The sequence below is a fragment of the Rhinatrema bivittatum genome, chromosome 12 (assembly GCF_901001135.1).
Source record: "Rhinatrema bivittatum chromosome 12, aRhiBiv1.1, whole genome shotgun sequence".
Classification (NCBI taxonomy): Eukaryota; Metazoa; Chordata; class Amphibia; order Gymnophiona; family Rhinatrematidae; genus Rhinatrema; species Rhinatrema bivittatum.
In genome coordinates, this window is record NC_042626.1 from 19,459,925 (window position 1) to 19,473,356 (window position 13,432).

The 13,432-nt window shown below is 45.7% G+C and overlaps 1 protein-coding gene across 2 annotated transcripts in view; it reads right to left on the reverse strand.

The window, feature by feature from the left end:
* Positions 1–1,038: 1,038 nt before the first annotated feature.
* KIAA1324 (KIAA1324 ortholog) overlaps positions 1,039–13,432 on the reverse strand; it is a 90,713-nt gene continuing 78,319 nt past the window's right edge. The window contains exons 22-23 of one of the 2 annotated variants that reach the window (XR_003852163.1): positions 8,630–8,705; positions 1,039–1,314 (exon numbers count right to left, since the gene is read on the reverse strand). The gene's annotated coding sequence lies outside the window, so the exon portion shown is untranslated. The remainder of the gene's footprint in view (positions 1,315–8,629; positions 8,706–13,432) is intronic. The other variant, XM_029572979.1, reaches the window with a different exon arrangement.

Below are 13,432 nucleotides of genomic sequence, written 5' to 3' on the forward strand. Positions count from 1 at the left end.
TGCCAGTAAAGAAAATTACAGCAATAAGCATGAAAAAATGCAAGAAAACTGCATAAAATTGCAAAGAAGCCTAAAAATGGAGGCATCTGTAATTCTGAGCGGTACAGTTTTCCAGTGTTTAAGATGTGTAGAACAATAGGGCTTTAGTACAGCCTGGCAGCAGTGCCCCAAAACCAGACAGAAAGGCACAGCGATTGTTCGTCTTAACCTGTCACTATGGGGTGGTGATTGTGAGTTGATGTTCCTTCAACATGAACAGAGGTTGGCTATGTGGCTTGCACACTCTGTATCCAAAAGGTTCAAGAGTTAGATGGTCAGCTCTTCTCTAAACAGTTTCTTTAATGCTCATCTTTGTTTAGCTCAATGAGCTGAAATGTGTGTAACTTTTGACTGAACGCGTAAACTTCACATCTTTACATGGACTAATGGAATTCAAATGGAAAAAAGAGAGTCCTACAGCCAACGTACAAAAACTTTTGAAAGAAAAGATAAAATGCTTAAACCAAATTTTTAACAAAATGAAAAAGATTTTCTCTTTCGCTTTCCCCCCCAATCCTCGCACCGAGGAAGACACTGGAGTGTCCAAACGCTGCTGTTGACAAGTTACACATCAGAGGAGCCAAAGAAGTAGATTGGATTTTTGCTTTCATATCTTTAATAGATCTTTCACATTAGTATAATTATCGAGCCAAAAGTCCCACTTTTATTCACATCTCAAAAAGATGGTATAATGAATAAAAGTGGGACTTTTGGCTAGATGATTATAGGAATGTAAAAACATAGTGCAGCCTTGCATAACATGATACGTAGGATTCTCTATATGAAGTCTGTCGGATTATTGTTACCCTTTTTATATTTGTGCTGATCATTTTTGCCTTGGGATAGCAGCGTCCTGAACCAGAGTAAACTCCCAGACACACAGGTTCAGCAGTGTCACGGAAAGCCCAAAGGCATGTTGAGGTTTCAAAGATCTTTTGGTCTGAATTAGTAAATACTTTCATACACACATTCATTCAGTTTCCAAAATACCAGGAGAGCTACAGTTACAAACCATCCCTGTATTTGGCAGTATTGTTTGCAAGGCTTTTCTGTATACAAATCCAAGAAGTTTAATTTAAAAGGTTCATTCAATAAGGCCACAAAGAACATTTGGTATCAAATGGCAGATATTTAGGAAAACTCAGTAACAAATTCTCCAGTATTAATTGTGTTGATGCTGACGTAAAGTTGAAGTGTGTGGGTTCTTTACAGGTCCATGTCTGTGATTCCTGAGGATGTTTTTAGAGGTACCGAATCAAAGCCATCTGATGTTCTCTGTAATTAAAAAAAAAAAAAAAAAAAGTCATTTAAGTTAATATTCTTGGGGTTTTCTACAGCTCTGACCATGTCTGCAAGTGCTGTACAAGGTATACATAGATGAGTCAGAATTCATACAGAATACACTGGATGAGAGGGAGTTCTTTGCCCCAGAGAGCTTAGAGTTCAGTTTCAGAAGTATCATCACAGGGGGATAGCGTAAACATAAAGCTGTTGGAAAGAAGTGATTAGTGTTTTGCCCTTCATTGTCAGGCTCCTGCTCCTCAGATTAACCTGGCAGAGCTGCTGAAGTACAACTACTATCTGTCAAGCAGAGGGAGGGCTGCCACAGGGAGGCACTCCAGGACATGACCTGGAGCTGAATACTAGAGATGTGCATTTGTTACATCTGTTTATTAAAAATAAATCTCATTATTAAAAATACATGCATACTCTGTTTCCCCCGTGTAATAGATAGTGGGCGAGACTCGTGTGTACCCACCAAAACAGATGTGATGAATAAACATAGTAACATAGTAATGACGGCAGAAAAAGACCAAAATGGTCCATCTAGTCTGCCCAACAAGCTTCCCAAGGAAGTAACTGCCGCTCCGGGCAGGTTACCCCCATGTTTCTGTTAAGGGTAGTAATTACTACTCCATGCAGGTTACCCCCAAGCTTTTTTATTTATTCCCATCCTCTCCTGATGAATACAGAGATATACAGTGAAAATATTTGAGGTTTTCTGTGATGGTTTCCTGATGTGAAGATGTAAAGAGTGAGTTTATGGATGATAGTTTCCTGCTGACAGCAGATGTGAAGGAGTGAGGCATCAGGTATGATGACTTCCTGCTGACAGTGGATGAGAGGGAATGAGGTTATGAATGAAGATCTTGATAAGAACTGGATAGGAACGAGTGAGGCACCAGTTATGATGGTTTCCTGCTGACAAATGGGTGAGAAGTGAGGTTCTGAATTAAGATTCCCTGATAAGAACTGGATGGGAAGTCATAAGGAAGGAAACTGTGCATGGCATGTCTCCATTCCAGTTCCTAGCAAACACCAGAATTGTCCATTTAATCATCTTCAGAAGCTGAGGAGTAAAACTTTAACTCATAGAATGAGCCTTGAGGGTAGACTATACAGTGAAAGGGAAAGCTGAAAGATCACAACAAGCTGGAAAGCAGAGTTGCTTACCTGTAACAGGTATTTTCCGAAGACAGGAGGCTGTCAGTCCTCACACACGGGTGACATCATCTGATGGAGCCTGGAACAGAAAATTTATGTCAAAGTTTCTAGAACTTTGACTGTGCTTCTCTGAGCATGCTCATGCATGCAATATACCTCACATCTACAAGGGGTCCCCATAGTCTTTTACAAAGAATTCAATAAAATAATACTATCCACAAAATGGAAATCCAACTCTGCAAGGATGTGGGTAGAGTTTCGTGAGGACTGACATCCTGATGTCTTCGGAGAACACCTGTTACAGGTAAGCAACTCTGCTTTCTCAGAGGACAAGCAGGATGGCAGTCCTCACACGTGGGTGAATCCCTAGCTACAGGTGGCCCTCCCCAAACAAAAAAAAGAGGACCAACAAAACAGGTGTCAACAGGCACAACACAACAAGATTTGTTGGTAACAGGAGTGAGGCAGCCTAAACAAAAGGAATGGGCCCTAGGAGAGAACAGAGTTGGGTTCTACACCTCAAACAGGTTCCAAAGGACAGATTGACCAAACCTGCTGTCATGTCGGCCATACCTGTCCAGACAGTAGTGAGATGTGAATGAGTGGATGGAACTCCACATTGCAGCTCTGCAGTTCTCCTCCATGGGGACTGCTCGCAAGTAGGCCACTAACGCTGCCATGGCTCAATCAGAGTGAGCCTTGATATGACCCCCAAGATGCAGACCCGCCTGGGCATAACAAAAGGTGTTGCAGTCTGCTAGCCAATTGGAAAGTGTCTGCTTGGCAATGGTGATCCCCAACTTGTTCTGATCAAAAGAAACAAAAAGCTGGGTGGTCTGTCTATAGGCTTCTGTCTGCTCCAGGTCACCAAAAATATGACCTTCCAGGTCACAGGAGCGCAATGGCTCAAAATGAGCTTTCATCAGCTGAACCCATGTTGAGGTCCCAAAACCCAGTGAGAGACCTTAGGGGAGGCTTCAATTGAAGCAGACCTCGCATAAAACATACAACCATGGGCTGTATAGAGATAGGCTTACCTTATACACCATGATGATATGTACCAATCACATTCAAATGAACTCTGATAGAGTTGGTCTTCAGACCAGATTCTGAAAGGTGTAGAAGTTAGTCAAGCAATTTTTGTGGTAAGCAGGAGAAAGGATCTAGAGCCTTTTGTTCACACCACATGGAAAATCTCCTCCACTTTATATAGAACTGTCTAGTGGAAGTCTTTCTCAAAATAACAAAGACCCAAGACACACTTTCCAAGAGATAAGTGGTTGCAGGATCAGACTCTCAACATCCAGGCTGTGAGTGACAGGGCCTGAAGGTTGGGAATGCGCAACTTCCCACGATTCTGGGTGAGAAGGAGAAGTCCCCAGTCTAATTGGTTTCCGGAAGGACATCTCCTGCAGGAGTGGAAACCAAATCTGTCTTGGCCAGTGAGGGGTTATGAGAATCATGGCCCCTTTGTCCTCGTGAAGCTTCAACAAAGTCTTCACCACCAGTGGAACTGGAGGATATACATACAGAAGACCCATGCCCTAATGGCGGGTGAAGGCATCTGAGGCTGGCTTGCTGCTTGCCCTGTACAGGGAGCAGAACTGAGGAACCGTCCTGTTCCAAGGCATTGCGAATAGATCTACCTCTGGGCTTCCCCACAGGTGGAAGATACGATTTGCAACCCCTTGATCCAGAGACCATTAGTGGGGTCAGAAGGAGCGACTCAGTCTGTCCGCCATTGCATTCTCCATACTGGCCAGATACATGGCCATCTTGTGGGAGAGCACCATCTTGTGGGAGAGAGCTCATGACCTTATCTGGACCTCTTCCTGACACAGGAGATACGAGCCCATACCTCCCTGCTTATTAACATGCCACATTGCCACTTGGTTGTCGGTCTGCATCAACACAGTTTTATTGGACAGCCGATTTCTGAAAGCCCACAGAGAGTACCTGATTGCCCAGAGCTCCAGATAATTTTATTTATTTATTTATTTAACACTTTTTTATACCGACCTTCATAGTAAATAAACCATATCGGATCGGTTTACATAAAACAAGGGTATAACAGAAGCAATAAATAAAAGTAATTAACAAGAGAAGAGAATAAGATAAAGTTACATTTAACAAGGAGTAAAAACTTGGGAAGCTTAAAAGCTGGAAGGAAGTTAAATGCCAAAAAATAATTAAAGAAGCATAGTCCAAAAGGAATTTGGATTAAAGCAAGATGCTTTAATCAGTAAGTGCCAGAGTTCTTCATTTGAATGGTTGTCAGACTTTAATCTTCTACGTCCAAGGGTGGATAAAGAAGACTAAGGGTTGTCTGGAGGATCATCGAAGGCTTGGAGGAATAGCCACGTCTTAAGTTTTTTTCTGAATGTAATGAGACAGGGTTCTAGTCGGAGGCTTGAAGGAATGTTGTTCCAAATAGATGGACCTGCTATTGAAAAAGCTCGGTCTTTGATTTGACACAGTTGTTCCTGGGTCGACCACAGATCCTGGGTGTAGAGTTCATCAACATGAGCCCCCCATCCCAGGGATGCATCCATTGTTAACATAATTTGTATCCAAGGACTTTGGAAGGATACCCCCATTCTAGATTGGAATTTTCCTGCCACCAGGACAAAAAATCTCAGAAGGATGGGGTGACCTGGATGCAGTCCTGTAGAGTGGCTTGCCACCATTGGGACCTTACGGTTCATTGGGCTCTCCTCATGTGTAAGCATGCCAAGGGAGTGACATGTACTTTTGTAGCCATGTGGCCCAATAGCCTCAACATGTACCATGCTGAAATCTGCTGGCTCGATTGAATCTCTGCCACGATGGTCATCAAATTGATGGCCCGTTGCCAGGGCAGGAAGACCTTGACCTGAGCTGTGTCTAGCAGTGTTTCAATAGCAATGACAGGCTGAGATGGGACTTGGTGTAGTTGATGATGAACCCTAGTGACTCCAGCACCCGGATAATTGATCGAATGGACTCTTTGGCCCTTGCCTGAGAGGTGCTCTTGACCAGCTAATTATCCAGATAGGGGAAAACATGGACTTCAGTCTGTGAAGGTGCGCTGCCTCCAAAGCTAATCATTTTATGAAGACACATGGGGCTGATGTTAGTTCAATCACAGAATGTGGTACTGGAAGTGCTGTGTCCCCACCACAAAATGGAGATACTTCTGGTTGCCTGGGAAGATCTTGATGAAAGTGCACGCGTCCTTCAGATCGAGGAAGTCTCCTTTTTACAAGAAGGGGATCAAGGTGCCCAGGAAACCATCTTGAACTTTTCTTTTTATAGAAATTTATTCAAGGCTCTTAGGTCTAGGATAGGATGGAGTCCTCCTGTTTTCTTTGGAATCAGGAAGTACCGGGAATAGAATCCTCTTTGCCCTGGTCGAACAGGTTTGACCACTCTGGCTGTTAAGAGGGAGGAGAGCTCCGCTAAAAGCAATTCCTGATGTGCTACTGGTACCCAAAAAGGACTCGGGGGCAATTTGGCAGGGTACTCAAAAGGTTTAATTTGACTAAGCATTACATTTCAAAAGGTTTCATTTGTACCTCTTTGAACAATGGTAAGGACCCACTAGTCCAAGTTACAGTGGGCCACCTGTTCACATAGAACCGCAGCCTGCCCCCGAATGGAAGATCCCTCACCACAGGTACCGCAGACCTAGCTATGCTCCCTGTGATCCAGTCAAAACCCCGTCCCCGTTGACTCGGGCACTCTCTGGGGCCTTCTGTTACCTGAGATGGCTATGAGGGGCCTGTTGCTGCTCACGGGGCCAAGGTGGCAGAGGATAGAATCTCCCTGGGCAGAAGAAAGACTTACTGTGGCCAGACCTCAAAGACCTCCTGGATGAGGAGGCTGGGCCCTGAGTGCCAGCGGAGAGATGCTGGAGTGTCGCATGGTGATCCCAGATTTGGGCCACTGTATCCTTCACATTATCCCCAAAGAGATTCTCTCCAATGTGTGGTATGTCAGCGAGTTGCTCCTGCACCTTCTGACAGATCTGAAGCCCGCAGCCAGGCAAATCTATGGGTGCCGATATCTGCTGCTGAGACTCTCTATGCCAGCTTGAAAACATCGTAGGTTGACCTGTCCCTGGGTTTCCTGCATTCCAGACCCTTGTGCACCAGCAACTGGAGAGTGTCCTACTGCTGCTGAGGCAACTGCTAGTCCACTTCCTGCACCTGCTTCAGGATGTCCGGCATATATTGGCCCATGTAGAGCTGGAAGGCCGCTATTTGGGTGATGAGCATAGAATCCTGAAACACTTTCCTCCCAAGAGCATCTATGGCCCTCTGATCCTTCCCTGGGGGCACCAAGGAATGGGTCCGAGTGCGCTTGAGAGTGGATTTGACTACCAGCAATTGGTGGGGCAGCTGACGCTTATCAAATCCAAGAGCCTTCTGGACGAGATAGATCACATTTGCCTTCCTATTGATGGGAGGTACTGAGAGGGGATGTTCCCACATCCTCAACAATTACTCCATTAGGAGGCTCCACATATTGGGGAATATCAGGATTTTGTGCAAGGTATCCTCCATATGTCATTGAAAGGGGATAGCTTCCTCCATCAACTGGATGAAAACTGGCCTGGACCCCGAGGCCACCCCCATAACTAAGGAACTTTCCTCTTCCAAGGAACCAGGGGCAACCACCAGATTGGCCAATGGCTGTCCCGATGCCCTGCTGGGCATCAATACGGCCCGGGATACTGACATCAGTGATTGTGACTGGTAGTACCCCGATGAGCACATGTAGGGATTCAAGCAGCAGCTCAAGGATAGACTTGCCAGCTCCAGTGCCATCTGTGCTTCAACTCAGAGCCCACGCATGGCCCTTTCCATGGCCAGCTGTATGCACCTCCTACAGCTCTTCCTCAAAGACTGCCGATGCCAAGACTGGCTGGGATACAGGAGTTGTAAGCAAATCTTCTTTGAAACCGAGAGGAGGCTTGGTGATGGGCATCGGGACCAGTGAAGATCATGGAGAACCTCTGGAATCGATGGAGGATCAATGCTCCTCACCATGGGGTTGCTTCAGGGGCATCACAGCTAAAGCTGGTGCATCCCTTGCCCGGCATGTGCATTGATGGGGACCACTACTGATGCTTCTTTGGCTTCCCTCGATGCTTAGATCGGTCCTTTCCTGATGCCGAGGCCGAAGATTACAAATCTGATGTCTTCGACCTGGGAGAGGCAGGTAATGGCCTGTCTCCTGTGTCCCTGGAAGTTATTGATGTTGATGGAACTGATGACCCCGCCAATGTCGATGACTCAGTGTCTACTGGTGCGGCTCCAAGGTCCCTCAATGCTGATGGATCAGTCTTTTCTGGTCCGAAGAGGCACTCCAGCTTATCAAGCTGGATATTACGCCCTTTAGGGGGTCATCTTGGTGCATTTGCTGCAACCCTGGACGTCATGTGATGCCCTCAGGCAGAGGGCACATCTATCATGGGAGTCCATGATAGAGATGGCCCTCATGAACCAAGGGCACTGCTTAAAACCAGATGAGAACATGGAGTTGCGAAAGAAAAGGGCAGCAATATCAAAATTGATGGCTGGCGGGCACTGAGCACACCAACGCCCTGGGGAATCAACAGCGAAAGGAAACTTACAAAAACCATCAAAAACCCTGGCTAAGATGAATCAGGAAGAACCATGTGGATCCTGTGTCGACCCAATACATGACCAAAAGTCGAAAAACATGCAAACTTCTGAGAAGCTGCAAAAAACAGAGAAACACACACACACTAACCGCGATACACAAGGCTCTGCAGAAAAGAAGAGACTGAAGGGACCTCACGTGAATGCGTGATATGTTGCATGCGTGAGCATGCTGAGAGAGGTTCAGTCAAAGTTTTTAAAATGTTGACATAAGTTTTATGTATTGGGCTCCACTGGATGATGTCACTCATGTGTGAGGACTGCCATCCTGCTTGTTCTTGGAGAAAGACTCTAGAGCCAGCTTGCAGAGATGGCTATTCCTGAAAAAAAACTGGAATGCAGGTTAGTCTGGGACATAGGGTGAATAATGTGCTCTGGGATTTGTGTGATTTCTGCAATGCATTTAAAGGCAAACTGTTAACACTTGTCATACTGTTAATGAGGTGACGCCATGGAATTTTTAACTATGTGCTATCTACCTGCATGGCATCTCCTTTAACTTTACTGATGACTGGCTGCTAGGCACTCTTCAAGGGCTGGATATCTAAGTGCCGCCTACAGGGAAACAAACATCTAGATTAAAAGAATTTACAATAACACGAAACAGCTATTATAGAAGAGTATTTATCTGACTTTTTAAAAAGCATTTATATTCCGCCAATCCAACAAGAGCTCTCAGCGGAGAACAACATAATATAAAAACAGTTTGTTTAGCAAAGATAGCCCAAGTCACTATGTCTGCTTCTGCCATTAATCCATTGTCTCCAAGTACAGATTCCACTTGAGATGATAACCCAAGCTGAAGGGCCAGAGGCCATGATAGAGATACTAACTATGAACTGGGTCTCGAGTAACCCAGGAAAAGATCTCAAGGTGGCTGGGTCTTGCCCTCTGGCATGTGATGAAGGAAGGGGGGTGATGAAGGCTTTGTGGTACTGCCAGTCCAACTGCATATCATCATGAGATTCTGGTTCTCTAAATTCAATCCTAAAATATTCTGGCTCATAAAGTTCTAATTTTCTATGGAACAAACAGGCCTATAAGAACCACAATGTACTAGGATCAAAGTTAGAAAACCAAGACTGAAATTGATGTTCTAATGGCATCCACATAGCCCATGTTTCCAGAGCTTTTTAGCAAACTCCTGAAGGTCTCTTGGAGCAAGTGTGGCAGTTCTTGCATCCCCATTCTCGTGCAGCATGCCTTGGTTATGGTAATGAGTTCAACTGCAGCGGTGCAGGAAGAAAGGGCTGCACGACTGGTGAACTACTCCTACAGCTGTTCTTCTTAAGCATCGTCACCGTCCCTGAATCACAGTTCACTGTAGTCACACACATGGAACTTCCTTGCTAAATGATATGTCTAACAAAAAATGGGGTAAACAATAACAGTCTTGAGAATAGATGGAACAACTGTTTTTGGATGGATTAAAACTCTTTTTGTTAACAGGAAGACAGGCCTAAATTAAAGAATGGGACCTAGAGGGCTGGAGGTGGACTCTAATCCTCAAAAACCCTGAGGAATAGCTTGCACAAACCTGCTCTTGTGTTGGGAGTCAGCATCTGAAAAACAATGGGGGTAATTTTCAAACCTGCAGATACTTTTACCCACAGACTCTGCACCAAATTTCAAACAGAAAGTGCAAACGTACTTTCCCTTTCAGACCTGCAGCTGGTAGAAAGTACTGGTGTGTTAGGGCCTGGTGTAATATTTGAAGTGTTGCCTTTTCATAGGTAGGGTTGTTACTGTGAGTGCTGGCAGTCAGTGCGCTTTTTGTATGGGAGGTTTACTATATTGTAGTTAAGTTTACCTAAAGCTTTCTGAGGGCCGACATGCTTTACAATAGTCTCAATACCATATGAATGCAGGTGTGTTTTTTGCAGTTTTCCGGTTGGTACCACAGTAGTGCATGAAAATAATATATATGTTTTAAGTGATATTTTTACCTTAGAACTGAATATTCTTTCATGTAAAATCTGTTACAATAAATGCATATTTTAAATTTATTTGTGGTAGGGTGGGAGCAGGAGTGTGTGAAAGGCTGTAAGGTTTGCCCATGACACCTAATACTCTCGCACCAGCTCTGGCTGCATTGGCTCCACAAGAGAAAGCAGGATTTCATCTGGACCTGTGCTACTTTGGGTTAGTGGCTCTCCTCAGTCTTGTCCAGGGCTTAATTTTCTGTTTTTATAAGCCCAGGGAATTGTTATGGTTTTGAGGTGTTTGAGCGGATTCTTGGGTACTGTGGAAGATGACCACACCCATGGGGAGGAGCCCCGTGGGGAGCCACAGTACTGGGCTAGACTCAGGACACACAAACATAGAGTTTTGTCTTTTATTGTACAGCTGATGTATACCACCAGAGGTGGCAGTAATGAGGTGATCCAGAGGTAGCAGTCCAGGGACCCTCGGCAGAGGGAACCCGTCTCACCAAGATGGTATAGGGAGATCCAGGTGAAGGTTTCCCAGCACGGCAGAGCTGTAGATGAGACAGACTGAGAATTAGATTACTCACTAGATGGTAGCTATAAGGTTGACGATTCCACCAGGCAGATGTAGATGGTAACAGGCACCGAGGCAGGGAGAGCAGGACCTCGAGGAGCGAGTACCTGATCCCAGTAAGGCACCTGAAAGAAAGCAGAGGGCCCCCGAGGAGCGGGTACCCAGGTTAGAGAATACCCCAAAGGGCAGAGAGAGCTTCCAGCGGCAACACAGAAGTGGCAGAGTAGCTTAGACCGGACGAGTCCAATCCTTGCTAACTCAAAGAGCTAGCAAACAAGCATAGGCTAAATACCTGGATAGCGTGACATCACTCGAGGGGGATGCCCCCGAGGTTCCTGCCATGACGTGGATAAAGATGTGGGTGAGACGGAGGTACTCCAGATTTTTGTGAACCGTAAAAACTGTGATCTGATGTTGTGCACCTTCAAGCCAGGAGCGCCACTCCTCGAATGCCATCTTTATTGCCAGTTATTTATACCCTATGCTGTAGTTCCTCTCTGCTGGTGAGAAGCATCGGGAGAAAATAGAACATGGATGTAAGGTCTTAGAGTCACCGGCCTGGCTTAGCACGGCCCCTACTCCTACATCTGAGGCATCGACCTCTACGATGAAGGGCTGAGTCGGATCCAGATGTCGGAGGCATGGCTTGCTCGAGAAGGCGTCTTTCAGTTTCTGGAATGCTGTTACTGCCTCAGTAGACCAATTGGCTACGTTGGCATCTTTCTTAGTCATTGCTGTAAGCGGAACAGTTAGTGAGGAGTAGTTCTTGATGAATGTTTTGTAGTAGTTGGTAAATCCCAGAAATCGTCTAAGAGCCTTTAGACCTGTGGGTTGTGTCCATTTCTGAATGCTCTCCAGCTTCTGTGGGTCCATTTGGAAACCTTGGTTGGAAACAATGTACCCTAAGAAAGGCACTGATTCCTTGTGGAACTCGCATTTACACAACTTGGCGTATAGGCGGTTCTCGCGGAATCTTAGCAGCACTCTTTTGACATCTTCCAGATGAGTGTTCAAGTCTTGAGAAAATATCAAGATGTCATCCAAGTACACAACGACACATTTGTAGAGGAGATCACGCAGAATGTCGTTCATCATGTTTTGGAAGACAGCCAGGGCATTGCACAGGCCAAAAGGCATCACTAGATATTCAAAGTGCCCATCCCTGGTATTGAAGGCTGTCTTCCATTCATCGCCAGAGTGGATGTGAACTAGGTTATAGGCTCCCTTGAGATCAAGCTTGGAGAAAATCTTGGCTCCCTGTAGTCTATCAAATAGCTCTGAGATGAGTGGTAAGGGATAGTGGTCTTTCACAGTGATCTCGTTTAGACCTCTGTAGTCAATGCATGGACACAATGTTCCGTCCTTCTTCCCCCCAAAGAAGAAGCCTGCGCCGGCAGGAGACTTGGGGGGGTCTTATGAAGCCTTTCTGAAGGTTCTCCTGTGTGTATTCAAACATAGCTTTATTTTCTACCACGGAGAGAGGGTAAACCCTTCCTTTGGGCGGTTCAGTATTAGGCTTCAAATTGATGGTGCAGTCGTAGGATCTGTGTGGCGGTAGTACATCTGCGGCTTCTTTGGAAAATACATCTTGAAAAGATGGATACTGAGGCGGCAACCCAGGCATCAATGGGGTAGTTGGCATGCAGGCTATGGGCGAGACCTCCTTCAGACTTTTACCATGGCAATCTGGACCCCAGCGTGAAAGCTCCAGGGTGTCCCAATAGAATTGAGGCATATGCTGCTGCAGCCATGGTAGCCCCAGTACTACAGGGTGCATGGCCTTCTCTAATACAAAGGAGATAGTCTCTGAATGGAGAGCACCAGTCCGTAAATTCACTGTTTCGGTGAGCTGGATCACTTCGCTCAGTAAGGGCTCTCCGTGAATTGAAGATAGGAGTAGTGGAGACGTCATGGTGGTGGTGGGAATCCGCAAGTGCACCACTAATCGTTTCAAAATGAAATTGCCTCCTGCCCCTGAGTCCACTAGGGAAGGGTCTGTTATTCTAAGGGTCCACAGATTAAGGATACAGGAAGAGAGAGTGGAGGAGAGGGTGCAGTTAGACCTAAGAAGAATCCTCCTGCAGGACTTAGGTCTGCCAGTTTCCCGGACATATAGGGCATGTTTGTACAGCATGGCTAGCTTGTCCACAATACATGCATAGGCCCAACCTCTTCCGTGTTCTTCTCTCTTTTGACATTAGGTGACTGCGGCCTAATTGCTTTGGTTCTTCTTCGCCAGCAACTGGACCCGAGGGAACAGGCCTGGGTGTAGACTTAACTCGAGTTTCACCCTGAAGGGGTCTTCTGGGAGTCTTGGTCTCTTGAACCTTGTCATGAAGTCGGCGATCAATCCTTGTTGCCAACTTCACCAGTTTAGCCAAGGTCTCAGGCATCTCACGAGCTGCCAGCTTGTCTTTCAAACGAGAGTTCAGTCCTTCAAAAAAGAGGGTCCTTAGGCATTTAGGGTCCCAATGTAATTCAGACGCCAGTGTCTTGAATTCAATGGCGAAGTCTGATAAAGGTTTATTACCTTGCTTCAGGTGAACCAACAAAGATCCTGCAGTTGTGTGCTGGGCAGGGTTATCAAAAACTGATCTGAACAGTTGAAGGAACCCGGCAAGATCATGTAGAATAGGATCATCGCACTCCCACAGCGAAGAGGCCCAAGCCAGCACTCTTTCGTTCAGATAAGAAAAGATGTAGGTGGTCTTGGCATAGACTGTAGGAAAATGGTTAGGTTGCAGGAAAAAGTGCATGCAACATTGGTTGATAAATCCTCT